The following is a 26749-nucleotide window of genomic DNA, read 5'->3' as shown; positions in this document are numbered from 1 at the left end:
ATAGGGACAATATCATATGCGTCACTAATTTGATGACAAAGCATTTGGCAACTTTACTTGATTTCTTTAAGTTCTTTAGTTCTTTAATATGATAGGGACATTATCATATGAGTCTTGGCAACTTTACTTGATTTCTTTAAGTTCTTTAGTTCTTTAATATGATAGGGACATTATCATATGCGTTTTGGCAACTTTACTTGAGTTCTTTAAGTTCTTTATTTCTATAATTAGATAGGGACAATATCATATGCGTCACTAATTTGATGACAAAGCATTTGGCAACTTTACTTGATTTCTTTAAGTTCTTTAGTTCTTTAATATGATAGGGACATTATCATATGCGTTTTGGCAACTTTACTTGAGTTCTTTAAGTTCTTTATTTCTATAATTAGATAGGGACAATATCATATGCAAGTACTTATATATTTTATATCGAATCATCAAGCAAAGGATAAGCTTCAGTGGATCGCAGTATGGCAGCTGCTCAACCACTTACAACACCTTGCCTGTTACAAAAGTCGTTTACAATTGATTCTAGGCTTTGTCATTGTATTAAATAATGCTTTTATATGTAACTAGCGCGGCATCAGGTGATCGAAGATCCTCCCAATTTACTATGTTACAAATTACATTGGCATCACATCCATTGTCGTTTATAAAGTAAATTATAAACTTTAAATGGTTTAGAAGCCATACAATGCAAATTGCCCCTTATTTATCATTGCAGTCCAGCACGGATACGACCTTAGAGGCGTTCAGGCATAATCCAACGGACGTAGCGTCATACCACTGTTCGCTCGAACAAGTATTGTGCCATTGGTCCGTACCTGCGGTTCCTCTCGTACTACGCAGGAATGCTGTCGCAACAACGTTTTGTCATTAGTAGGGTAAAACTAACCTGTCTCACGACGGTCTAAACCCAGCTCACGTTCCCTTGCATGGGTGAACAATCCAACGCTTGGTGAATTTTGCTTCACAATGATAGGAAGAGCCGACATCGAAGGATCAAAAAGCGACGTCGCTATGAACGCTTGGCCGCCACAAGCCAGTTATCCCTATGGTAACTTTTCTGACACCTCTTGTTAAAAAACTCTTTAAACCAAAAGGATCGATAGGCCGAGCTTTTGCTGTCCCTGTGTGTACTGAACACCGAGATCAAGTCAGCATTTGCCCTTTTGCTCTATGTGTGGTTTCTGTCCGCACTGAGCTGGCCTTGGGACACCTCCGTTATTATTTGAGAGATGTACCGCCCCAGTCAAACTCCCTACCTGGCAATGTCCTTGAATTGGATCATACCTGAGTAATTGGAGTTATACCAAATTTTCAAATCAAAAATACATAAATGCATCGTTTTATTAAAGAATTTGTTTGCGATTATATAACAAACTCGTGATACTTTGATCAAGAAGCTTGCATCAAAACCCAATACCATAAGATATAATAAATATATCCGTATAATGGCTAGGAAATGATACACGTTCCATTTAATCAAGTAAGTAAGGAAACAATAAGAGTAGTGGTATTTCATTGACGATACCAAACCGAGGTCTAATATCTCCCACTTATTCTACACCTCTTATGTCTCCTTACACTGCCAGATTAGAGTCAAGCTCAAAAGGGTCTTCTTTCCCCGCTAATTATTCCAAGCCCGTTCCCTTGGCTGTGGTTTCGCTAGATAGTAGATAGGGACAGTAGGAATCTCGTTAATCCATTCATGCGCGTCACTAATTAGATTTTTTTTTTTTTTTTTTAATATTACAGTATCTTTATTTACATCTGCCCAGGAGGGCAATCAATTAAATTATGTGGTACATTGGCGGTTATGTAGATTTTCTAGGCAATCTTATATTTAATAGCTAGGGTCATCAGGGGATTCCTTTAGGGAACCCGGAAAGGTAGGTCAAGTGGATGGTTTCTTCGGAGTCTTCTGCGCTGTAGGCTGTTGTCCAGGAGGTTGACAGCAAGTTGGTTTTGGTGGTTTTCCAGCTTCTCCAGGTGCCTCCTGCTGGCTTTCCTGGACTCCTCGGCGACACTTTGCATTTTGAGGTCCCTTTTGATTGTCGTGTTCCTCACGTAGTAAGGACAGTTGAGGATAAATCTTAGGATGCGGCATTCTGCTCTCTGTAGTCTTTTGATATTTGTATGGGAGGCAGTGCCCCACAGCTCGATGCCGTATGTCCAAGCCGGCTTTATGATGGCTTTGTAGAGGAGTAGTTTGTATCTAGTCGGTAGCGTGCTTCGTCTGCCCAGGAGCCATGTCATGGAGCGGCATTTGTGCCTCATGAGTTTTACTTTATCCCCTATGTGGTCCTTCCATGTGAGACGCTTGTCCAGGGTTAGTCCCAGGTACTTGGCCCTCGAATTGGACGGTATGTTGGTGCCGTTGATGTGGACGGGTGGACAGTTGTCTGGTCTGAGTGTAAACGTGACGTAGGTGGATTTGTCAGCGTTTATGGTGATGTTCCACCTTTTCAGCCATGACTGTATCGTGTCCAGCTCGTGTTGCAGCCCTTGCGCTGCCAGGGTAGGGGTTGTGTCAGAGCACAGGAGCGCTGTGTCGTCGGCGTAGGTGCATGTCAATATTCTATTGTCTTCAGATACTGGCATATCTGAGGTGAATATGTTGTACAGCACAGGACCGAGTACGCTGCCCTGAGGTACTCCGGCTCTCACCACGTGTTGGGGTGATTTGGAGTTACTGCTCCTCACGTAAAACCTCCTCTCTTCCACGTATGCCTTGAGGAACATGTAGTATGGGGTAGGTAACTGTTGCTTCAGCTTAAAAAGCAGGCCGAGGTGCCACACCCTGTCGAAAGCCTGCCTCACATCGAGGAAGACTGCCGCGCAATACTTCTTGTTTTCGAAGGCATCGAAGACCCTGGAGACGACCCGGTGGCACTGCTGGATGGCGCCATGTCCTTGCCTGAAACCGAACTGGTGGTCAGGGATGGTCCTCTTTTCCTCCAGGATGGTCAGCAACCTCTTGAGGAACAGCTTCTCAAGGATTTTTGACAGGATGGCGAGTAGACTGATCGGCCTGTATGAGCCTAGCTCGGCTTCTGGCTTGCCCGGCTTGTGTATGAGGATAACCTCAGCGCACTTCCACTGAGAAGGAAAGTGTCCCAGTCTTAAGCATTGGTTCATCAGAGCCTTCAGGTACTCTATGCAGTTCGCTGGGAGCAGCTTGAGGGCAGCTGCGTCGATTTGGTCGTGGCCAGGAGATTTGGTGAGCTTCAAGCACGAGATCTCATCCAGAATCTCCTGACTACCTATCTCTGCGATAGGCAGGTCCATAGGGCAGGCTGCGTCAACGAACTGCTTCGTCTCTTCAACGTCTTCGTCATCACATAGGGCGAATGGCTGGAAGCTGGTTTCCAGGTGGTCAGCAAACGCATCCGCTTTCTCTTGGCTTGACCGGCACCATACACCTGCAGCTGTTTTGACAGGTGGCACCCTCCGCGCAGGCCTCTTCAGATATTTGGTGGCGTTCCAGATGTTGTGCTCAGCATTGCCAGGCTCCAGTTCTATTAGGTACTCCTCGAGCGCCTTGTTTCTCGAGTCATGAAGCATCTGTTTGAGCTGCTTGCAGGCTCTGTTGTAGGCCCTCTTGTCGGACGGTGTTCTGCTAGTCTGCCAGACTCTCCTCAGCCTCCTTTTCTCCGATACCATCGACGCCAGTTCAGTCGACCATAGATGGTTGTCCCTGCGGGCCACTTGGGGTCTCCCACTGTTGGTAGGACGTGTGGGTGTGGCCATCCTTGCCGCCTGCTGGATTTTGCCAGTAAGGCTAGCAACGGCTTCGTCTATGTCTCCTCCAGTGCTGATAGTCGGATGTGGGTCAACGTTTTCTTCAAGCCAGCTTTTAAACACAGCTATGTCGGTATTTCGCCTGATCAGTTTGGTGCCTCTGGGGGTGCTTAGGAAGGAGGTCCTAAGTACTATCCTGACCATGCTGTGGTCAGAGCACAGCTCGTAGCACCCAACTGTAGATACTTTCGCCGGGTCGATTCCTCTACTGATGCCTAGATCAAGGAGGTCCGGTATTTTGTTAGGGTCACTGGGCCAGTATGTTGGCTCACCCGTTGTGTGCAGATTGCAGCCCAACTCTCTGACGCACCTAAGCAGAGTGCTGCCCTTGGGGTTGACAATCCTGGAGCCCCACCATGTGTGCTTGGCATTAAAGTCTCCGCCAATAAGAAATTTGGGACCCAAGTTTTTCAGCTGCAGTGACAACTCGGGATGGCTGATTGTATAACGCGGGGGCAAGTATGCTGCCGCGATACAGATTTTGCCCGAATGTGTCAGCAGCTGGATCCTGGCGCATTGCATCCATTCCAGCTGCACCGGCTCCATCTCCTCGTACAGTAATCCTCTTCGTACGATTACTGTGGCTCCACCTCTGATCCTGTCCGCTGGGTGCAAGGCGTTGACCACCTCGTAGCCAGGGATTTTGAAGTGAGACCTCGTTGTAAAGTGGGTCTCGCTGACCAGCATCACGTCTACCTGGTTGGTTTTCAGGTAGAGCTCCACTTCTGGCTTGTTCCGCGCCAAGCCGTTAGCATTCCAGATTACTATTTGTGTATTCATGGCATGGTTCTCTGGCAGGAGAACATGGCCATCACCATGTCTTTAAACTGGGAGAACATTGAGGCCATCATGTTCTCCATGCGCTTCATTATTCTCTCCTCCAACGCTGCCTCCCGGTCAATGAGACCTTGTTGGTTGAAGGTGTGTTTGGGTTGCTGTTGCTGGGGGTATCCTCCCCTGATGACGTCAGCGTAGCTAAAGCCAGTGAATGTGGCGTTGTTGGTTGTCGCTGGTGGTGTATGGGCCTCTTTCGGCGGTGGTGTCATCGTCTTCGTTTTTGGCTTAGGGGAAGCCCTCTTCTTGGCCTCGATGTATACTCGACAGCCTTGGTATGACGCAGTGTGCGCCTCCCCGCAGTTACCGCATGTAGCAGGAGCGTCTTTGGCCTTAGTGCACTCGGTAGATGCATGCCCCTGACCGCATTTTACGCAAGTGTACTGCAATCTGCAGTACCTCTTGGTATGCCCGAAAGCCTGGCAGCGGTAGCACTGCACCAGGTCATTGAATTTTCTGGGCTCCTCGGTGGAGACCACAGCGTGGCAGAGCCTGTTGATCTCGAACACCTTTTTATTGTTACTTGAAGGCTCCAAGTTTACGAAGAACATAGCCATAGGTTTCTTTGTGGTTCTCGAGATGGCGTTCTTGATATCTCGAACAGTGTGTCCGAGCCCCTTCAGTTCTTCAGTGATGAGGTCAACTGGCGTTGTTGAATGTAGCCCTTTAATTACCACGCGAAAAGCTCGGTTTTCCTTGAGTTGGAAAGTCCTGAAGGCCATGTTGTGGTTGTCCATGTGGTTGACAATTTTCCGGTATGTCGAGCTGTCTTTCGGCATGATTCTGACGCTACCGCCTCCGGTAGCCTTGTAGGCGAAGCTACCTGGCTCGGTTACTTCTCCAAGGTCAGCTAGCATATCTGCGATGCTGTGCACCCCAGGTATTATGATTGGAGGGGGCTTGGGTACAGTGGCCTCCACTGGTATAGCTGGTTCCTTGGTGACAACGTCCTCTTCGATAGGCAGTGCAGCGAATCGGTTGGTATTTGACAGCAGCTCCTCAGCATCGCTGACCTTGTTGACTTTGGCCAGCTTAGCTGTCTTTTTCTTTAGGGGCAAGGTGAACTGTCGTACCTCACCTGGTTCCTCGTATTCATCGTCAGATTCGCTGGAGCTGGAGCTGGAGCTGGAGCTGCCAGTGGCCGACGTCTTCTTCTTCATGGGTTTTAGTACCTTGGGTACTTTGGGGTTTACGGTCGTAGCTAGATTAGGTGGCTCCTTGCGCTTGCCTGCATTCTTCTTAGGCACCAGCGTTTGCCAACCATTTTTCTTAGAAGTGGGCAGAGCCACATTATCCACTTCCATATCGTTTTTGCCCATGGTAACTGCGTGCAGTAGCACGTGTCTTTCAGATTTTGCCTTTCTGTACGAGTGAGTGTTAATTGTCAGGCACAGAAGGGGGGAGCAAAGAGCGCCACCTGGTGGCGCTTTATGGGACTGATTAACGCCCTCTGGCGGAGAAATTTTTTACTATAGGGGTAGAGGCGCCACCTATTTCGAAACTGGTTGTGGTTATCGGGTTCAATTTAGCCAGTACACACACCACTGGAACAGCTGTTCCACCAGCTGAGTAGGCGACGACTGGTGACACCAGACAGCTGATTTGCTAAACACGTGCACTTTTGCAAATAAGTTAAATACCATCTGCAGCCAAAGCACACGTTGCATGAACTTGCGTTCGCGTATCACACGCACTTCAGGTCTTGGGCCAACTTTCTGTACGTTTTTGAAGATTCCAGGTTTACTTTTTCACAGCGAAAATCACTCAGAGAATAAACACTTTATCCGTAGGCACGTCTGCACTCGACGAGAGTTAGGAAGTGACTGACTAATTAGATGACGAGGCATTTGGCTACCTTAAGAGAGTCATAGTTACTCCCGCCGTTGACCCGCGCTTACTTGAATTTCTTCACTTTGACATTCAGAGCACTGGGCAGAAATCACATTGTGTCAACACCCGCTAGGGCCATCACAATGCTTTGTTTTAATTAGACAGTCGGATTCCCCAAGTCCGTGCCAGTTCTGAATTGATTGTTAATTGATAATCGTTATAATTAATAAGAACTAATTGGTTTAACCCAAATAGTATTCTTAAAAATTTTAGCAAGAAAGTTCCACAATTGGCTACGTAACTAAACTATCCGGGGAACAAGTAACTAACATAAATGCTAGAAACTCTATTTACCCAGAACGAGCACATAAACCATGTTATTGTTTCCCAATCAAGCCCGACTATCTCAATCTTCAGAGCCAATCCTTATCCCGAAGTTACGGATCTAATTTGCCGACTTCCCTTACCTACATTATTCTATCGACTAGAGACTCTTCACCTTGGAGACCAGCTGCGGATATTGGTACGGCCTGTTGAGAAGTTTGCGTGTCCCCACCATAAATTTTCAAGGTCCGAGGAGAAAATATCGACACAACAGTATATGTCATGCTCTTCTAGCCCATCTACCATATCTCTCTGCGAAAGACTTCCATGGTAGTACGGCTATAAAACAGAAAAGAAAACTCTTCCGATATCTCTCGACGGCTTCTTTATGGTCGTTCCTGTTGCCAGGATGAGCACGAGGCCCATATTTAATAACAAACGGATACTCAACAGGTTACGGAATTGGAACCGTATTCCCTTTCGTTCAAAATTATTCAAGTGTATTATTTTCGCTTTGTTTATATAATTTGGCATTTTTGTTTTACTTGAAAATTTTCGGCTTTCGCCTTGAACTTAGGACCGACTAACTCGTGATCAACCACTGTTCACACGAAACCCTTCTCCACTTCAGTCCTCCAAGGTCTCATTCGATTATTTGCTACTACCACCAAGATCTGTACCAATGGCAGCTCCATGCAGGCTTACGCCAAACACTTCTACGCATACCATTGTACCTTCCTACTCACTAAAGTTTCAAAATTTATATCACAAGTAATATAAATCATCTACTTTAGCGGTAATGTATAGGTATACAACTTAAGCGCCATCCATTTTAAGGGCTAGTTGCTTCGGCAGGTGAGTTGTTACACACTCCTTAGCGGATTTCGACTTCCATGATCACCGTCCTGCTGTTTTAAGCAACCAACGCCTTTCATGGTATCTGCATGAGTTGTTAATTTGGGCACCGTAACATTACGTTTGGTTCATCCCACAGCGCCAGTTCTGCTTACCAAAAGTGGCCCACTGGGCACATTATATCATAACCTTGAACTTCATATCAAGAAAGTTAAGGTTCTTACCCATTTAAAGTTTGAGAATAGGTTAAGATCGTTTCGACCCTAAGGCCTCTAATCATTCGCTTTACCAGATAAGATTATTTTATATAATATTAAAATGCACCAGCTATCCTGAGGGAAACTTCGGAAGGAACCAGCTACTAGATGGTTCGATTGGTCTTTCGCCCCTATACTCAATTCTGACAATCGATTTGCACGTCAGAACTGTTTCGGTCTTCCATCAGGGTTTCCCCTGACTTCAACCTGATCAAGTATAGTTCACCATCTTTCGGGTCACAGCATATATGCTCAAGGTACGTTCCAGTTAGAGGCATAAATAATATAAATATACATTATACATAACTATATAGAACGCCCCGGGATTGTGTTAATTAGCTATAAATAGTTAAAAAACTAATCCCATTATTAGTCAAGTTAATTACGCTATTAGGTTTATATCCCAATAACTTGCACATATGTTAGACTCCTTGGTCCGTGTTTCAAGACGGGTCCCGAAGGTATCCTGAATCTTTCGCATTGTTAATCATACAAGTGCATATAATAAACACAAAAATCAATGATAATTATGCCATTATATAATTCCGAAAAATTAACGCACTGTAATCATATTAATCTATCAGCACTTTATCAAATTAATAACATTTATTCTGTGTTAAAATGCAAGCAATTTAATTGGAATAAACTATAAGTTATATTTTATGATAAATTTGGTATATGCTAATAGATTACAATGTCCTTATATGGAAAAAATGCACACTATCCTCATAATATTATTTAAATATTACAATTTTAATGATGAATTTTCCATAACGGATATTCAGGTTCATCGGGCTTAACCTCTAAGCAGTTTCACGTACTGTTTAACTCTCTATTCAGAGTTCTTTTCAACTTTCCCTCACGGTACTTGTTTACTATCGGTCTCATGGTTATATTTAGTTTTAGATGGAGTTTACCACCCACTTAGTGCTGCACTATCAAGCAACACGACTCTTTGGAAACATCATCTAGTAATCATTAACGTTATACGGGCCTGGCACCCTCTATGGGTAAATGGCCTCATTTAAGAAGGACTTAAATCGTTAATTTCTCATACTAGAATATTGACGCTCCATACACTGCATCTCACATTTGCCATATAGACAAAGTGACTTAGTGCTGAACTGTTTTCTTTTCGCTCGCCGCTACTAAGAAAATCCTTGTTAGTTTCTTTTCCTCCCCTAATTAATATGCTTAAATTCAGGGGGTAGTCCCATATGAGTTGAGGTTGTATATAACTTTTTCTTGCCATTAATTCTTTATATATAATGATAAAAACATTTTATTAAATTCGTTATAAAATTTCCATTATTTCTTGTAGCAAAGTGTTTTCCATTAAACGAACCAACGAAGAATAATAACATAACCAAGTTTTTTCTATTTCCGAATCATTAATAAGAGACAATTCTAGATGAAAAATAATTCAATTTTTTATGCTAGACATTTCTCAGTATTACTTGATTGAAAAAGAAAATATTTCTCTTCGTTTTTCACATCCAAATGTGAGATAATGTTTTTCATATATATTTTTTAATATTATGAATAAAAATATTATTATTTTATCCAATAATATACCATATGCTTATAAAATTTATAAACAACTTAATTAGCATAGTCTTACAACCCTCAACCATATGTAGTCCAAGCAGCACTATAAAATTAATTAAAGTACATAACAGCATGGACTGCGATATGCGTTCAAAATGTCGATGTTCATGTGTCCTGCAGTTCACACGATGACGCACAGTTTGCTGCGTTCTTCATCGACCCATGAGCCGAGTGATCCACCGCTTAGAGTTTTATAATTCATTTTTATATAATGTCAATTTTGTTTTTATTGAAAGAAATTAAAAATACACCATTTTACTGGCATATATCAATTCCTTCAATAAATGTATTTTTATACCTAAAATAAATGCTGCGAAATGTCTTAGTTTCATATAAGCATTATGTATCATATAATCTGGTTATTTACGGTTTATATTTAACTATGTTTGGGCGATACATACTGCAATTTATATAAAACATTAACCTGATGGGTACCAGGTACAACATTGTATATTTTAGGTTGTTGCATTAGCCAACGTATGCTCATAACTAAGATGAACAATACATATTCGCAACGCGTGTATATTATGGTCCATATACACACAAAGTTCACCATTTTATATTAACAAATTATTTTGATAACCATTATTTTTAATGTTTTAATTCGATTTCCATTTTCGAATTTGATATCTTCGATCTCTCCAATATTCGAAGTTTTATTTTTACATTTCAAAGCCACATATATATAATATTTTTTTTTGTTGTGCCCGCCATTACACAACATGTTAAAATCTTATGAGGTTGCCAAAGCCTCATATAAATAAAAACCCATCAGATTCATTTTATTTTGATTTTAACTTTTATTTTAATATATATTTATATATATATTTTTAATTTGATTCAATTGAATCGTTTCGTTCTATAATCATATCATATTATGCGCTTTGCTTTTGTAAAATTCGTAATCTGGTAAATTTGATAATATGGTAATATAAATTTGGTAAATTTTTTAATTTGGTAATTTGGTAAGTAATTTTGGTAAATTCAAAATGTATTTGTATTATAACAAATTTTTATTAACGGTAAGGATTTTATACAATAATGATCCTTCCGCAGGTTCACCTACGGAAACCTTGTTACGACTTTTACTTCCTCTAAATAATCAAGTTCGGTCAACTTTTGCGAAACAACCGTAACACGCAAGGCGTCACAGTGATCACGTCCGGAGACCTCACTAAATAATTCAATCGGTAGTAGCGACGGGCGGTGTGTACAAAGGGCAGGGACGTAATCAATGCGAGTTAATGACTCACACTTACTGGGAATTCCAAGTTCATGTGAACAGTTTCAGTTCACAATCCCAAGCATGAAAGTGGTTCAGCGGTTTACCCGGACCTCTCGGTCTAGGAAATACACGTTGATACTTTCATTGTAGCGCGCGTGCAGCCCAGGACATCTAAGGGCATCACAGACCTGTTATTGCTCAATCTCATTATTGCTAGACGCAATTTGTCCATTTAAGAAGCTAGTGTCCTTATAATGGGACAAACCAACAGGTACGGCTCCACTTACATAAACACATTCAAACACAATAAACATTTTACTGCCACCATGAATGAAGGCTATATAAGCTTCAGCACCATAATCCTGAAGATATCTATTTAATATATTTGAGTCTCGTTCGTTATCGGAATTAACCAGACAAATCACTCCACGAACTAAGAACGGCCATGCACCACCACCCATAGATTCGAGAAAGAGCTATCAATCTGTCTTACACACTTATGTTCGGACCTGGTAAGTTTTCCCGTGTTGAGTCAAATTAAGCCGCAGGCTCCACTCCTGGTGGTGCCCTTCCGTCAATTCCTTTAAGTTTCAGCTTTGCAACCATACTTCCCCCGGAGCCCAAAAGCTTTGGTTTCCCGGGAAGCGACTGAGAGAGCCATAAAAGTAGCTACACCCAATTGCTAGCTGGCATCGTTTATGGTTAGAACTAGGGCGGTATCTGATCGCCTTCGAACCTCTAACTTTCGTTCTTGATTAATGAAAACATCTTTGGCAAATGCTTTCGCTTAAGTTAGTCTTACGACGGTCCAAGAATTTCACCTCTCGCGTCGTAATACTAATGCCCCCAAACTGCTTCTATTAATCATTACCTCTTGATCTGAAAACCAATGAAAGCAGAACAGAGGTCTTATTTCATTATCCCATGCACAGAATATTCAGGCATTTGAAGCCTGCTTTAAGCACTCTAATTTGTTCAAAGTAATAGTACCGGCCCACAATAACACTCGTTTAAGAGCACTAATGCAGGTTTTTAAATAGGAGGAACATATGAAAAAATACAAGTATTTAATCACATATAAGAACTCCACCGGTAATACGCTTACATACATAAAGGTATAGTACTAACCACAATTGTAAGTTGTACTACCCGTATGAAGCACAAGTTCAACTACGAACGTTTTAACCGCAACAACTTTAATATACGCTATTGGAGCTGGAATTACCGCGGCTGCTGGCACCAGACTTGCCCTCCAATTGGTCCTTGTTAAAGGATTTAAAGTGTACTCATTCCAATTACAGGGCCTCGGATATGAGTCCTGTATTGTTATTTTTCGTCACTACCTCCCCGAGCTGGGAGTGGGTAATTTACGCGCCTGCTGCCTTCCTTAGATGTGGTAGCCGTTTCTCAGGCTCCCTCTCCGGAATCGAACCCTGATTCCCCGTTACCCGTTGCAACCATGGTAGTCCTAGATACTACCATCAAAAGTTGATAGGGCAGACATTTGAAAGATCTGTCGTCGGTACAAGACCATACGATCTGCATGTTATCTAGAGTTCAACCAATATAACGATCTTGCGATCGCTTGGTTTTAGCCTAATAAAAGCACATGTCCCATAAGGTTCATGTTTTAATTGCATGTATTAGCTCTAGAATTACCACAGTTATCCAAGTAACTGTTAACGATCTAAGGAACCATAACTGATATAATGAGCCTTTTGCGGTTTCACTTTTAATTCGTGTGTACTTAGACATGCATGGCTTAATCTTTGAGACAAGCATATAACTACTGGCAGGATCAACCAGAATAATGTTTCTTTCTTCATATTCCATTCATATTTTTCGAATTGAAATAAGCAATATAAATATTATAGATTTCCATTTTATATAATTCCATTTATTATATCATATTGAAAAATACTTCAATATTTTGCCTTTGGGTAAAATTTTAAATCTCTTTTAATTCGATTACGGCCATTTTTATATAGCATTCGTATTCGTATATTCCATTATATTTTTATACTTGTTTCACCATTATTAACAAGTTCAATAATATATATTTCTATAATTTTGTATTTATATTATACATATTTCATTCTAAAATATCATTTTGTTTCCAACATACATAATTATTGTATCCACACATGTACAATTTTTGTTTAACCAATATAAATATTGAGTTAAATCATTTGCAATTTGATGATAAATTTAAAATTTATCTTTATCCATATAACTCTCTGGTAATACATAACGTAAAACCGAGCGCATATGATTTCTATATTAAAAATTTTGTAATTTTTCCATCATGTAATAAATATGAATATATATATTATACCGCGGTAACGATATAATTTTCCAACTTTACGGCAGGTAATATATTATTAAATAAATAACAATAAATTTGCCTGCCTCCAAAAATTAACGATAATATATGGAAACGATTTGTTATTCTATGTATAATAGAAACTTGACTGTTGTTTCAACGATATTATCTAAAGTCGTATATTCCTATTAACCGCGGAGCCAAGTCCCATGTTCATAAGAACTGAGAAACAAATTTGTACGGATAATAATATACTTTATTTGTAAGTAACCAAATTTAAATCATCATGATCCGAAATATATATTTCGAATAATGCATGAGGTCGGCAACCACTGCCTACCTATAGTAGTTTTTGAACCCGCTGTCCTCAAAGCGGGTATTTTCAATTCTGTTTGCCACCCAACACGTGCTATTCTCTTATATATTAAGAGAATTTTCCTTTATTCATATATAAATGAATTATTTTTTCCATTAATCATATGATAATTGCTCATTTTCATATGTTTTATATTTAATTTCCTTATATTATTGTCAAAATCATATGAATACATAAGTTTTGAACAATACGAGAGGTCGGCAACCACTGCCTACCTATAGTAGTTTTTGAACCCTCTGTCGATCAGAGCGTCGTTTACACTACTAATACCTCTCACTTATATGGGTTTTCTCTATAATACTAAGAGAATATAGGAGTATTTCTGATTTTTTTCCTTTATACATATAATAAATATTCATTTTCATATGTTTTATAATTAATTTCCTTATATTATTGTCAAAATCATATGAATACATAAGTTTTGAACAATACGAGAGGTCGGCAACCACTGCCTACCTATAGTAGTTTTTGAACCCTCTGTCGATCAAAGCGTCGTTTACACTACTAATACCTCTCACTTATATGGGTTTTCTCTATAATACTAAGAGAATATAGGAGTATTTCTGAATTTTTTCCTTTATACATATAATAAATATTCATTTTCATATGTTTTATAATTAATTTCCTTATATTATTGTCAAAATCATATGAATACATAAGTTTTGAACAATACGAGAGGTCGGCAACCACTGCCTACCTATAGTAGTTTTTGAACCCTCTGTCGATCAGAGCGTCGTTTACACTACTAATACCTCTCACTTATATGGGTTTTCTCTATAATACTAAGAGAATATAGGAGTATTTCTGATTTTTTTCCTTTATACATATAATAAATATTCATTTTCATATGTTTTATAATTAATTTCCTTATATTATTGTCAAAATCATATGAATACATAAGTTTTGAACAATACGAGAGGTCGGCAACCACTGCCTACCTATAGTAGTTTTTGAACCCTCTGTCGATCAAAGCGTCGTTTACACTACTAATACCTCTCACTTATATGGGTTTTCTCTATAATACTAAGAGAATATAGGAGTATTTCTGAATTTTTTCTTTTATACATACAATAAATATTCCTTTTCATATGTTTTATAATTAATTTCCTTATATTATTGTCAAAATCATATGAATACATAAGTTTTGAACAATACGAGAGGTCGGCAACCACTGCCTACCTATAGTAGTTTTTGAACCCTCTGTCGATCAAAGCGTCGTTTACACTACTAATACCTCTCACTTATATGGGTTTTCTCTATAATACTAAGAGAATATAGGAGTATTTCTGAATTTTTTCTTTTATAAATACAATAAATATTCCTTTTCATATGTTTTATATATAATTTCCTTATATTGTTCAATAAATATACGGATATTTCATATATTTTTCTTTATATATAATTATATACATTTATCCTATATTTATATGATAGGGACAATATCATATGCGTCTTGGCAACTTTACTTGATTTCTTTAAGTTCTTTATTTCTTTAATATGATAGGGACAATATCATATGCGTCTTGGCAACTTTACTTGATTTCTTTAAGTTCTTTAGTTCTTTAATATGATAGGGACATTATCATATGCGTCTTGGCAACTTTACTTGAGTTCTTTAAGTTCTTTATTTCTATAATTAGATAGGGACAATATCATATGCGTCACTAATTTGATGACAAAGCATTTGGCAACTTTACTTGATTTCTTTAAGTTCTTTATTTCTTTAATATGATAGGGACAATATCATATGCGTCTTGGCAACTTTACTTGATTTCTTTAAGTTCTTTAGTTCTTTAATATGATAGGGACATTATCATATGCGTCTTGGCAACTTTACTTGATTTCTTTAAGTTCTTTAGTTCTTTAATATGATAGGGACATTATCATATGCGTCTTGGCAACTTTACTTGATTTCTTTAAGTTCTTTATTTCTATAATTAGATAGGGACAATATCATATGCGTCTTGGCAACTTTACTTGATTTCTTTAAGTTCTTTATTTCTTTAATATGATAGGGACATTATCATATGCGTCTTGGCAACTTTACTTGATTTCTTTAAGTTCTTTAGTTAATAAATATACGGATATTTCATATATTTTTCTTTATATATAATTATATACATTTATCCTATATTTATATGATAGGGACAATATCATATGCGTATTGGCAACTTTACTTGATTTCTTTAAGTTCTTTATTTCTTTAATATGATAGGGACAATATCATATGCGTCTTGGCAACTTTACTTGATTTCTTTAAGTTCTTTAGTTCTTTAATATGATAGGGACATTATCATATGCGTTTTGGCAACTTTACTTGAGTTCTTTAAGTTCTTTATTTCTATAATTAGATAGGGACAATATCATATGCGTCACTAATTTGATGACAAAGCATTTGGCAACTTTACTTGATTTCTTTAAGTTCTTTATATCTATAATATGATAGGGACAATATCATATGCGTCTTGGCAACTTTACTTGATTTCTTTAAGTTCTTTATTTCTATAATTAGATAGGGACAATATCATATGCGTCTTGGCAACTTTACTTGAGTTCTTTAAGTTCTTTATTTCTATAATTAGATAGGGACAATATCATATGCGTCACTAATTTGATGACAAAGCATTTGGCAACTTGACTTGATTTCTTTAAGTTCTTTAGTTCTTTAATATGATAGGGACATTATCATATGCGTCTTGGCAACTTTACTTGAGTTCTTTAAGTTCTTTATTTCTATAATTAGATAGGGACAATATCATATGCGTCACTAATTTGATGACAAAGCATTTGGCAACTTTACTTGATTTCTTTAAGTTCTTTAGTTCTTTAATATGATAGGGACATTATCATATGAGTCTTGGCAACTTTACTTGATTTCTTTAAGTTCTTTAGTTCTTTAATATGATAGGGACATTATCATATGCGTTTTGGCAACTTTACTTGAGTTCTTTAAGTTCTTTATTTCTATAATTAGATAGGGACAATATCATATGCGTCACTAATTTGATGACAAAGCATTTGGCAACTTTACTTGATTTCTTTAAGTTCTTTAGTTCTTTAATATGATAGGGACATTATCATATGCGTCTTGGCAACTTTACTTGATTTCATATGCGTGTCACTAAATTGATGACAAAGCATTTGGCTACTGGCTACTATTCTGGGCACTCTGGGCACCCATTATAAGTACATGATAAAAGTACTTATATATTTTATATCGAATCATCAAGCAAAGGATAAGCTTCAGTGGATCGCAGTATGGCAGCTGCTCAACCACTTACAACACCTTGCCTGTTACAAAAGTCGTTTACAATTGATTCTAGGCTTTGTCATTGTATTAAATAATGCTTTTATATGTAACTAGCGCGGCATCAGGTGATCGAAGATCCTCCCAATTTACTATGTTACAAATTACATTGGCATCACATCCATTGTCGTTTATAAAGTAAATTATAAACTTTAAATGGTTTAGAAGCCATACAATGCAAATTGCCCCTTATTTATCATTGCAGTCCAGCACGGATACGACCTTAGAGGCGTTCAGGCATAATCCAACGGACGTAGCGTCATACCACTGTTCGCTCGAACAAGTATTGTGCCATTGGTCCGTACCTGCGGTTCCTCTCGTACTACGCAGGAATGCTGTCGCAACAACGTTTTGTCATTAGTAGGGTAAAACTAACCTGTCTCACGACGGTCTAAACCCAGCTCACGTTCCCTTGCATGGGTGAACAATCCAACGCTTGGTGAATTTTGCTTCACAATGATAGGAAGAGCCGACATCGAAGGATCAAAAAGCGACGTCGCTATGAACGCTTGGCCGCCACAAGCCAGTTATCCCTATGGTAACTTTTCTGACACCTCTTGTTAAAAACTCTTTAAACCAAAAGGATCGATAGGCCGAGCTTTTGCTGTCCCTGTGTGTACTGAACACCGAGATCAAGTCAGCATTTGCCCTTTTGCTCTATGTGTGGTTTCTGTCCGCACTGAGCTGGCCTTGGGACACCTCCGTTATTATTTGAGAGATGTACCGCCCCAGTCAAACTCCCTACCTGGCAATGTCCTTGAATTGGATCATACCTGAGTAATTGGAGTTATACCAAATTTTCAAATCAAAAATACATAAATGCATCGTTTTATTAAAGAATTTGTTTGCGATTATATAACAAACTCGTGATACTTTGATCAAGAAGCTTGCATCAAAACCCAATACCATAAGATATAATAAATATATCCGTATAATGGCTAGGAAATGATACACGTTCCATTTAATCAAGTAAGTAAGGAAACAATAAGAGTAGTGGTATTTCATTGACGATACCAAACCGAGGTCTAATATCTCCCACTTATTCTACACCTCTTATGTCTCCTTACACTGCCAGATTAGAGTCAAGCTCAAAAGGGTCTTCTTTCCCCGCTAATTATTCCAAGCCCGTTCCCTTGGCTGTGGTTTCGCTAGATAGTAGATAGGGACAGTAGGAATCTCGTTAATCCATTCATGCGCGTCACTAATTAGATGACGAGGCATTTGGCTACCTTAAGAGAGTCATAGTTACTCCCGCCGTTGACCCGCGCTTACTTGAATTTCTTCACTTTGACATTCAGAGCACTGGGCAGAAATCACATTGTGTCAACACCCGCTAGGGCCATCACAATGCTTTGTTTTAATTAGACAGTCGGATTCCCCAAGTCCGTGCCAGTTCTGAATTGATTGTTAATTGATAATCGTTATAATTAATAAGAACTAATTGGTTTAACCCAAATAGTATTCTTAAAAATTTTAGCAAGAAAGTTCCACAATTGGCTACGTAACTAAACTATCCGGGGAACAAGTAACTAACATAAATGCTAGAAACTCTATTTACCCAGAACGAGCACATAAACCATGTTATTGTTTCCCAATCAAGCCCGACTATCTCAATCTTCAGAGCCAATCCTTATCCCGAAGTTACGGATCTAATTTGCCGACTTCCCTTACCTACATTATTCTATCGACTAGAGACTCTTCACCTTGGAGACCAGCTGCGGATATTGGTACGGCCTGTTGAGAAGTTTGCGTGTCCCCACCATAAATTTTCAAGGTCCGAGGAGAAAATATCGACACAACAGTATATGTCATGCTCTTCTAGCCCATCTACCATATCTCTCTGCGAAAGACTTCCATGGTAGTACGGCTATAAAACAGAAAAGAAAACTCTTCCGATATCTCTCGACGGCTTCTTTATGGTCGTTCCTGTTGCCAGGATGAGCACGAGGCCCATATTTAATAACAAACGGATACTCAACAGGTTACGGAATTGGAACCGTATTCCCTTTCGTTCAAAATTATTCAAGTGTATTATTTTCGCTTTGTTTATATAATTTGGCATTTTTGTTTTACTTGAAAATTTTCGGCTTTCGCCTTGAACTTAGGACCGACTAACTCGTGATCAACCACTGTTCACACGAAACCCTTCTCCACTTCAGTCCTCCAAGGTCTCATTCGATTATTTGCTACTACCACCAAGATCTGTACCAATGGCAGCTCCATGCAGGCTTACGCCAAACACTTCTACGCATACCATTGTACCTTCCTACTCACTAAAGTTTCAAAATTTATATCACAAGTAATATAAATCATCTACTTTAGCGGTAATGTATAGGTATACAACTTAAGCGCCATCCATTTTAAGGGCTAGTTGCTTCGGCAGGTGAGTTGTTACACACTCCTTAGCGGATTTCGACTTCCATGATCACCGTCCTGCTGTTTTAAGCAACCAACGCCTTTCATGGTATCTGCATGAGTTGTTAATTTGGGCACCGTAACATTACGTTTGGTTCATCCCACAGCGCCAGTTCTGCTTACCAAAAGTGGCCCACTGGGCACATTATATCATAACCTTGAACTTCATATCAAGAAAGTTAAGGTTCTTACCCATTTAAAGTTTGAGAATAGGTTAAGATCGTTTCGACCCTAAGGCCTCTAATCATTCGCTTTACCAGATAAGATTATTTTATATAATATTAAAATGCACCAGCTATCCTGAGGGAAACTTCGGAAGGAACCAGCTACTAGATGGTTCGATTGGTCTTTCGCCCCTATACTCAATTCTGACAATCGATTTGCACGTCAGAACTGTTTCGGTCTTCCATCAGGGTTTCCCCTGACTTCAACCTGATCAAGTATAGTTCACCATCTTTCGGGTCACAGCATATATGCTCAAGGTACGTTCCAGTTAGAGGCATAAATAATATAAATATACATTATACATAACTATATAGAACGCCCCGGGATTGTGTTAATTAGCTATAAATAGTTAAAAAACTAATCCCATTATTAGTCAAGTTAATTACGCTATTAGGTTTATATCCCAATAACTTGCACATATGTTAGACTCCTTGGTCCGTGTTTCAAGACGGGTCCCGAAGGTATCCTGAATCTTTCGCATTGTTAATCATACAAGTGCATATAATAAACACAAAAATCAATGATAATTATGCCATTATATAATTCCGAAAAATTAACGCACTGTAATCATATTAATCTATCAGCACTTTATCAAATTAATAACATTTATTCTGTGTTAAAATGCAAGCAATTTAATTGGAATAAACTATAAGTTATATTTTATGATAAATTTGGTATATGCTAATAGATTACAATGTCCTTATATGGAAAAAATGCACACTATCCTCATAATATTATTTAAATATTACAATTTTAATGATGAATTTTCCATAACGGATATTCAGGTTCATCGGGCTTAACCTCTAAGCAGTTTCACGTACTGTTTAACTCTCTATTCAGAGTTCTTTTCAACTTTCCCTCACGGTACTTGTTTACTATCGGTCTCATGGTTATATTTAGTTTTAGATGGAGTTTACCACCCACTTAGTGCTGCACTATCAAGCAACACGACTCTTTGGAAACATCATCTAGTAATCATTAACGTTATACGGGCCTGGCACCCTCTATGGGTAAATGGCCTCATTTAAGAAGGACTTAAATCGTTAATTTCTCATACTAGAATATTGACGCTCCATACACTGCATCTCACATTTGCCATATAGACAAAGTGACTTAGTGCTGAACTGTTTTCTTTTCGCTCGCCGCTACTAAGAAAATCCTTGTTAGTTTCTTTTCCTCCCCTAATTAATATGCTTAAATTCAGGGGGTAGTCCCATATGAGTTGAGGTTGTATATAACTTTTTCTTGCCATTAATTCTTTATATATAATGATAAAAACATTTTATTAAATTCGTTATAAAATTTCCATTATTTCTTGTAGCAAAGTGTTTTCCATTAAACGAACCAACGAAGAATAATAACATAACCAAGTTTTTTCTATTTCCGAATCATTAATAAGAGACAATTCTAGATGAAAAATAATTCAATTTTTTATGCTAGACATTTCTCAGTATTACTTGATTGAAAAAGAAAATATTTCTCTTCGTTTTTCACATCCAAATGTGAGATAATGTTTTTCATATATATTTTTTAATATTATGAATAAAAATATTATTATTTTATCCAATAATATACCATATGCTTATAAAATTTATAAACAACTTAATTAGCATAGTCTTACAACCCTCAACCATATGTAGTCCAAGCAGCACTATAAAATTAATTAAAGTACATAACAGCATGGACTGCGATATGCGTTCAAAATGTCGATGTTCATGTGTCCTGCAGTTCACACGATGACGCACAGTTTGCTGCGTTCTTCATCGACCCATGAGCCGAGTGATCCACCGCTTAGAGTTTTATAATTCATTTTTATATAATGTCAATTTTGTTTTTATTGAAAGAAATTAAAAATACACCATTTTACTGGCATATATCAATTCCTTCAATAAATGTATTTTTATACCTAAAATAAATGCTGCGAAATGTCTTAGTTTCATATAAGCATTATGTATCATATAATCTGGTTATTTACGGTTTATATTTAACTATGTTTGGGCGATACATACTGCAATTTATATAAAACATTAACCTGATGGGTACCAGGTACAACATTGTATATTTTAGGTTGTTGCATTAGCCAACGTATGCTCATAACTAAGATGAACAATACATATTCGCAACGCGTGTATATTATGGTCCATATACACACAAAGTTCACCATTTTATATTAACAAATTATTTTGATAACCATTATTTTTAATGTTTTAATTCGATTTCCATTTTCGAATTTGATATCTTCGATCTCTCCAATATTCGAAGTTTTATTTTTACATTTCAAAGCCACATATATATAATATTTTTTTTTGTTGTGCCCGCCATTACACAACATGTTAAAATCTTATGAGGTTGCCAAAGCCTCATATAAATAAAAACCCATCAGATTCATTTTATTTTGATTTTAACTTTTATTTTAATATATATTTATATATATATTTTTAATTTGATTCAATTGAATCGTTTCGTTCTATAATCATATCATATTATGCGCTTTGCTTTTGTAAAAATTCGTAATCTGGTAAATTTGATAATATGGTAATATAAATTTGGTAAATTTTTTAATTTGGTAATTTGGTAAGTAATTTTGGTAAATTCAAAATGTATTTGTATTATAACAAATTTTTATTAACGGTAAGGATTTTATACAATAATGATCCTTCCGCAGGTTCACCTACGGAAACCTTGTTACGACTTTTACTTCCTCTAAATAATCAAGTTCGGTCAACTTTTGCGAAACAACCGTAACACGCAAGGCGTCACAGTGATCACGTCCGGAGACCTCACTAAATAATTCAATCGGTAGTAGCGACGGGCGGTGTGTACAAAGGGCAGGGACGTAATCAATGCGAGTTAATGACTCACACTTACTGGGAATTCCAAGTTCATGTGAACAGTTTCAGTTCACAATCCCAAGCATGAAAGTGGTTCAGCGGTTTACCCGGACCTCTCGGTCTAGGAAATACACGTTGATACTTTCATTGTAGCGCGCGTGCAGCCCAGGACATCTAAGGGCATCACAGACCTGTTATTGCTCAATCTCATTATTGCTAGACGCAATTTGTCCATTTAAGAAGCTAGTGTCCTTATAATGGGACAAACCAACAGGTACGGCTCCACTTACATAAACACATTCAAACACAATAAACATTTTACTGCCACCATGAATGAAGGCTATATAAGCTTCAGCACCATAATCCTGAAGATATCTATTTAATATATTTGAGTCTCGTTCGTTATCGGAATTAACCAGACAAATCACTCCACGAACTAAGAACGGCCATGCACCACCACCCATAGATTCGAGAAAGAGCTATCAATCTGTCTTACACACTTATGTTCGGACCTGGTAAGTTTTCCCGTGTTGAGTCAAATTAAGCCGCAGGCTCCACTCCTGGTGGTGCCCTTCCGTCAATTCCTTTAAGTTTCAGCTTTGCAACCATACTTCCCCCGGAGCCCAAAAGCTTTGGTTTCCCGGGAAGCGACTGAGAGAGCCATAAAAGTAGCTACACCCAATTGCTAGCTGGCATCGTTTATGGTTAGAACTAGGGCGGTATCTGATCGCCTTCGAACCTCTAACTTTCGTTCTTGATTAATGAAAACATCTTTGGCAAATGCTTTCGCTTAAGTTAGTCTTACGACGGTCCAAGAATTTCACCTCTCGCGTCGTAATACTAATGCCCCCAAACTGCTTCTATTAATCATTACCTCTTGATCTGAAAACCAATGAAAGCAGAACAGAGGTCTTATTTCATTATCCCATGCACAGAATATTCAGGCATTTGAAGCCTGCTTTAAGCACTCTAATTTGTTCAAAGTAATAGTACCGGCCCACAATAACACTCGTTTAAGAGCACTAATGCAGGTTTTTAAATAGGAGGAACATATGAAAAAATACAAGTATTTAATCACATATAAGAACTCCACCGGTAATACGCTTACATACATAAAGGTATAGTACTAACCACAATTGTAAGTTGTACTACCCGTATGAAGCACAAGTTCAACTACGAACGTTTTAACCGCAACAACTTTAATATACGCTATTGGAGCTGGAATTACCGCGGCTGCTGGCACCAGACTTGCCCTCCAATTGGTCCTTGTTAAAGGATTTAAAGTGTACTCATTCCAATTACAGGGCCTCGGATATGAGTCCTGTATTGTTATTTTTCGTCACTACCTCCCCGAGCTGGGAGTGGGTAATTTACGCGCCTGCTGCCTTCCTTAGATGTGGTAGCCGTTTCTCAGGCTCCCTCTCCGGAATCGAACCCTGATTCCCCGTTACCCGTTGCAACCATGGTAGTCCTAGATACTACCATCAAAAGTTGATAGGGCAGACATTTGAAAGATCTGTCGTCGGTACAAGACCATACGATCTGCATGTTATCTAGAGTTCAACCAATATAACGATCTTGCGATCGCTTGGTTTTAGCCTAATAAAAGCACATGTCCCATAAGGTTCATGTTTTAATTGCATGTATTAGCTCTAGAATTACCACAGTTATCCAAGTAACTGTTAACGATCTAAGGAACCATAACTGATATAATGAGCCTTTTGCGGTTTCACTTTTAATTCGTGTGTACTTAGACATGCATGGCTTAATCTTTGAGACAAGCATATAACTACTGGCAGGATCAACCAGAATAATGTTTCTTTCTTCATATTCCATTCATATTTTTCGAATTGAAATAAGCAATATAAATATTATAGATTTCCATTTTATATAATTCCATTTATTATATCATATTGAAAAATACTTCAATATTTTGCCTTTGGGTAAAATTTTAAATCTCTTTTAATTCGATTACGGCCATTTTTATATAGCATTCGTATTCGTATATTCCATTATATTTTTATACTTGTTTCACCATTATTAACAAGTTCAATAATATATATTTCTATAATTTTGTATTTATATTATACATATTTCATTCTAAAATATCATTTTGTTTCCAACATACATAATTATTGTATCCACACATGTACAATTTTTGTTTAACCAATATAAATATTGAGTTAAATCATTTGCAATTTGATGATAAATTTAAAATTTATCTTTATCCATATAACTCTCTGGTAATACATAACGTAAAACCGAGCGCATATGATTTCTATATTAAAAATTTTGTAATTTTTCCATCATGTAATAAATATGAATATATATATTATACCGCGGTAACGATATAATTTTCCAACTTTACGGCAGGTAATATATTATTAAATAAATAACAATAAATTTGCCTGCCTCCAAAAATTAACGATAATATATGGAAACGATTTGTTATTCTATGTATAATAGAAACTTGACTGTTGTTTCAACGATATTATCTAAAGTCGTATATTCCTATTAACCGCGGAGCCAAGTCCCATGTTCATAAGAACTGAGAAACAAATTTGTACGGATAATAATATACTTTATTTGTAAGTAACCAAATTTAAATCATCATGATCCGAAATATATATTTCGAATAATGCATGAGGTCGGCAACCACTGCCTACCTATAGTAGTTTTTGAACCCGCTGTCCTCAAAGCGGGTATTTTCAATTCTGTTTGCCACCCAACACGTGCTATTCTCTTATATATTAAGAGAATTTTCCTTTATTCATATATAAATGAATTATTTTTTCCATTAATCATATGATAATTGCTCATTTTCATATGTTTTATATTTAATTTCCTTATATTATTGTCAAAATCATATGAATACATAAGTTTTGAACAATACGAGAGGTCGGCAACCACTGCCTACCTATAGTAGTTTTTGAACCCTCTGTCGATCAGAGCGTCGTTTACACTACTAATACCTCTCACTTATATGGGTTTTCTCTATAATACTAAGAGAATATAGGAGTATTTCTGATTTTTTTCCTTTATACATATAATAAATATTCATTTTCATATGTTTTATAATTAATTTCCTTATATTATTGTCAAAATCATATGAATACATAAGTTTTGAACAATACGAGAGGTCGGCAACCACTGCCTACCTATAGTAGTTTTTGAACCCTCTGTCGATCAAAGCGTCGTTTACACTACTAATACCTCTCACTTATATGGGTTTTCTCTATAATACTAAGAGAATATAGGAGTATTTCTGAATTTTTTCCTTTATACATATAATAAATATTCATTTTCATATGTTTTATAATTAATTTCCTTATATTATTGTCAAAATCATATGAATACATAAGTTTTGAACAATACGAGAGGTCGGCAACCACTGCCTACCTATAGTAGTTTTTGAACCCTCTGTCGATCAGAGCGTCGTTTACACTACTAATACCTCTCACTTATATGGGTTTTCTCTATAATACTAAGAGAATATAGGAGTATTTCTGATTTTTTTCCTTTATACATATAATAAATATTCATTTTCATATGTTTTATAATTAATTTCCTTATATTATTGTCAAAATCATATGAATACATAAGTTTTGAACAATACGAGAGGTCGGCAACCACTGCCTACCTATAGTAGTTTTTGAACCCTCTGTCGATCAAAGCGTCGTTTACACTACTAATACCTCTCACTTATATGGGTTTTCTCTATAATACTAAGAGAATATAGGAGTATTTCTGAATTTTTTCTTTTATACATACAATAAATATTCCTTTTCATATGTTTTATAATTAATTTCCTTATATTATTGTCAAAATCATATGAATACATAAGTTTTGAACAATACGAGAGGTCGGCAACCACTGCCTACCTATAGTAGTTTTTGAACCCTCTGTCGATCAAAGCGTCGTTTACACTACTAATACCTCTCACTTATATGGGTTTTCTCTATAATACTAAGAGAATATAGGAGTATTTCTGAATTTTTTCTTTTATAAATACAATAAATATTCCTTTTCATATGTTTTATATATAATTTCCTTATATTGTTCAATAAATATACGGATATTTCATATATTTTTCTTTATATATAATTATATACATTTATCCTATATTTATATGATAGGGACAATATCATATGCGTCTTGGCAACTTTACTTGATTTCTTTAAGTTCTTTATTTCTTTAATATGATAGGGACAATATCATATGCGTCTTGGCAACTTTACTTGATTTCTTTAAGTTCTTTAGTTCTTTAATATGATAGGGACATTATCATATGCGTCTTGGCAACTTTACTTGAGTTCTTTAAGTTCTTTATTTCTATAATTAGATAGGGACAATATCATATGCGTCACTAATTTGATGACAAAGCATTTGGCAACTTTACTTGATTTCTTTAAGTTCTTTATTTCTTTAATATGATAGGGACAATATCATATGCGTCTTGGCAACTTTACTTGATTTCTTTAAGTTCTTTAGTTCTTTAATATGATAGGGACATTATCATATGCGTCTTGGCA

At 37.3% G+C, this 26749-nt stretch overlaps 5 non-coding genes and 1 pseudogene across 5 annotated transcripts; all 6 read right to left on the bottom strand.

Annotated features, from left to right (window-relative positions):
• Positions 1-432: 432 nt before the first annotated feature.
• Positions 433-9138, bottom strand: LOC113564775 (annotated as a pseudogene).
• Positions 9139-9527: 389 nt separating this feature from the next.
• On the bottom strand, positions 9528-9706 carry LOC113564777. Its single transcript, XR_003408300.1, has one exon. It is a non-coding gene; the product is annotated as a 5.8S ribosomal RNA (ribosomal RNA).
• An 848-nt stretch (positions 9707-10554) lies between these two features.
• On the bottom strand, positions 10555-12549 carry LOC113564772. Its single transcript, XR_003408297.1, has one exon. It is a non-coding gene; the product is annotated as a small subunit ribosomal RNA (ribosomal RNA).
• Positions 12550-16656: 4107 nt separating this feature from the next.
• LOC113564773 lies at positions 16657-20617 on the bottom strand. Its single transcript, XR_003408298.1, has one exon. It is a non-coding gene; the product is annotated as a large subunit ribosomal RNA (ribosomal RNA).
• Positions 20618-21006: 389 nt separating this feature from the next.
• LOC113564776 lies at positions 21007-21185 on the bottom strand. The gene has a single exon (XR_003408299.1). It is a non-coding gene; the product is annotated as a 5.8S ribosomal RNA (ribosomal RNA).
• An 849-nt stretch (positions 21186-22034) lies between these two features.
• On the bottom strand, positions 22035-24029 carry LOC113564778. Its single transcript, XR_003408301.1, has one exon. It is a non-coding gene; the product is annotated as a small subunit ribosomal RNA (ribosomal RNA).
• Between the last annotated feature and the right edge of the window lie 2720 nt (positions 24030-26749).

The sequence above is a fragment of the Drosophila erecta genome, unplaced genomic scaffold (genome assembly GCF_003286155.1).
Source record: "Drosophila erecta strain 14021-0224.00,06,07 unplaced genomic scaffold, DereRS2 tig00000646-arrow-arrow-pilon, whole genome shotgun sequence".
In the NCBI taxonomy this organism is placed as follows: Eukaryota; Metazoa; Arthropoda; class Insecta; order Diptera; family Drosophilidae; genus Drosophila; species Drosophila erecta.
The sequence above is the reverse complement of the archived record's forward strand: the minus strand, read 5'-3'. Positions and strand labels throughout refer to the sequence as shown.